Source organism: Acyrthosiphon pisum, chromosome A2 (genome assembly GCF_005508785.2).
Source record: "Acyrthosiphon pisum isolate AL4f chromosome A2, pea_aphid_22Mar2018_4r6ur, whole genome shotgun sequence".
In the NCBI taxonomy this organism is placed as follows: domain Eukaryota; kingdom Metazoa; phylum Arthropoda; class Insecta; order Hemiptera; family Aphididae; genus Acyrthosiphon; species Acyrthosiphon pisum.
In genome coordinates this window covers 50,434,187-50,437,184 of record NC_042495.1, presented here as the reverse complement: position 1 = coordinate 50,437,184, position 2,998 = coordinate 50,434,187, and the positions used below count along the sequence as shown (strand labels likewise).

The window sequence follows — 2,998 nt, the reverse complement described above, 5'->3', positions numbered from 1 at the left end:
CTTGAAAATTTCACTGAATGTTTATATTAGAATTTTCTATACACGATAAAAATTTGAAAATAACTTGACTCTTTTTGAGCTGCTTACGGACATTGTCATTTTTCAATTTTTTTAATTTTTTTTTTCTATAAATATCAATAAAATTTTATTTGTTTGGTAAAAATGCGTGAAAATTTAATGCAAGACTCCTGATACATTGTTACAACAGCAGTTGAAAAATATTAAAAATACATAGGCACAATTATTTTTTATAAGCATTTGAAGTTGAAATTTTAGTACAAAATTTAATTCAAATTTAAAATTAGATAATATTTTGTAGTTAAAAATTTAATAATATTTTCAACTTTTATATCTAAGGTTTGAAAATTTAAAACAAGATTTCATGTTAATATTTAATTCTGTTACCAAAAATTCTAAGAAATACATAAGCTCAGTTAATTTTTATAGTCATTTTAATTTCAAATTTAGACGAAATTACATATTAAAAAACCTGGAATAACTATTTTAGTTATTTTGTTGTGATTGTATAATATTATTACTTGTGGGTACTTGAAACTTCTAAAGTATACTATTATATATCTATGATAGTACCACGGTTTGTTATTGATGCATAACGCGTTATCTAATGGATATTGTGATATGATTAATTTGGAATTTATTATTGATACCTATTATAGGTCAATTTTTTTTTAATACTATAGATAAGACATAATTATACCTATAATAGGTATGTCTAATACCTAGACTGACAAACCGTCTCCGCTCAGAATCGTTTTTCTTATACAGTGATATTATATCATTGAATTCAAATTTAATACTATCCATTATACAGTGTATACAGTGACCCACTTCTAACCTACTGTACAGCAGAGCGACATCCACTTACCCACCTTTTTTTTTTTTTTTTTTGGTTTTTTTTCCCTTCTACCTTCCAAAGTATATGATCTATGGTTCCGGAGCTATAAAGTTCCAACGTTTTAAATATTTCAAATTGAGGGAAAATATAAGATACCTACCTAATAATAAATTAAGATACAATTCCAAAATTATTATAGATATAATATCAGTGTTCGATCACCCATACTCTATAGTACACAGTGGGCCACGGGAATAGGGACACAAATATACGGGTTTTTCTCAACGTTGAATGTGAGAAAGAAGTTCTAGATAAGCTCATTCGATCCGTAGTCAGGTAATGCCGTTTCGTTGTAACTATGGAGCAGTGGAGTGTCGTTCATCATGTGTTTGCGTACGACGCATTTGTGAAAAACAATGATTCGGTAGTTATGGTGCAGTGCGCATTCAGACGGTAAGACTCCGTAGTCCGTATTCTCGAGAGTTGTTACAGTACGTTTGGGACAATTTTATGAGAGCAGCATCATGACATCCGACGCTGAAGTGAAGTCTACCGATTCATTGCTTTTCACAAACGCATCGTACGCAAACACACGGTGAACTACACTCAAATGCACCATAATGACAACAAAATGGCATTAGCCGACGGATCAAATGAGCTTAGCTAGACCTTCCTACTCACATTCAACATTGAGAAAAACCTGTCTATTTTTTTCCCTATTCCCGTGGCTCATCCTGTATTCTTGAGTTCTTGACTTATAAACCATGCAGTATTTTTTTAATTCGTTATTCGTACCATATTTTGATTTGATTATTTTCATAACTATTATTATTATTATTATTATCAAACAGATATATGAAATGTGACTATATTATTGACTATAAAATCATGTTATTTTTTTGATATGTTATATTTTGAATTATTATAATTATTTAAATAAATATTTTTGTTTAATATAGTTTAAAATGGAAAATGGCAACGTTATTGAGTTTTTTATGCTCAATCGTGTAGGTTTTCTTTTGTATTCCAATTTCCTTTGATACGCCGACGATTTGGCTCAATCATGTCGCAAAAAAGATGTTTTATGCTCAATTGTATCTCAGCCATTTGTTTTGTAAATATTAATAATTATTATCTACCTAGTAGGTACCAGGTATCTACATAGGTTCTATATCAGGGATGGCGAACCTTTTGATAACTGCGTGTCAAATCAAAATGTTTGGTTTGATTTTATTTGCCTCGCGTGTCAGACCTTTTTTTTTTTTAGTCGTCATGTAAGGCATGTTTCTGTTGTACGTAAACGCGAAAAACGAATTTATAATTTATTGATGATCTAATCTAATCGTTTACGGGCTTAGGAAATGAAAAGTACAGATTACAATATCTTACGATATATTCCAATAATAAGGTAAAGATAGTCTGATAGTTTCAAATTATGAATTATATTTGAAATTGGCGTGTCACTGAAATAATGCAAGCGTGTCACGGAGTGACACGCGTGACATAGGTTCGCCGTCCCTGTTCTATATACATGATTGTTTCGTGATAGGTAAGAACTAAGGCCTAAGGGCGCTGGACAACAGTATGCCTAATGCCTATATAGTTTGTCCCAGGTAGCAAATAATTTGTATAGGTACACATTACTAGATATGGGGAGTATATCATGAAGGCTTAACACTACGTAATCTATATCTATAAAATATTTTGTTCAATTTAGTCTTAAATATTTATTTATAACTTCATGGTTTTTCAATACAAAATATTAATTTATATTCAATATACCTAATATAATTTAAAAGCAGCACGAGTCCACGACTACAGATGATCTATCTGTCATTGAGTATTACACATTTTTATGTTGTTATAAATATTATAAAATATAATACCTGATAGGTACATACCTGCAATAAAAAAAATTACGATTTTATTTCAATATGGTTTTTCGTTGCTTCACAGTATTAAAACATACTTAAATACGTATAAACAATTATCAGCCAATTATAGTATTTTTCTGTTGGTACCTGTGTGATTAAATATATATTTTAATACATTATGTTATGGTATTTTTAACGAAAAAATAGCAGTAACCTTAAGATTGAAGGCACCACCGGCTTACATTGCCACGAGCATTGTAAATCCTAG

The 2,998-nt window shown here is 29.9% G+C and overlaps 1 long non-coding RNA gene across 1 annotated transcript; it reads right to left on the bottom strand.

The window, feature by feature from the left end:
- Positions 1-2,089: 2,089 nt before the first annotated feature.
- Positions 2,090-2,998, bottom strand: LOC115034339. Its single transcript, XR_003839709.1, has 2 exons — positions 2,945-2,998; positions 2,090-2,877 (listed from the first exon to the last, which is right to left on the bottom strand). It is a non-coding gene; the product is annotated as an uncharacterized LOC115034339 (long non-coding RNA).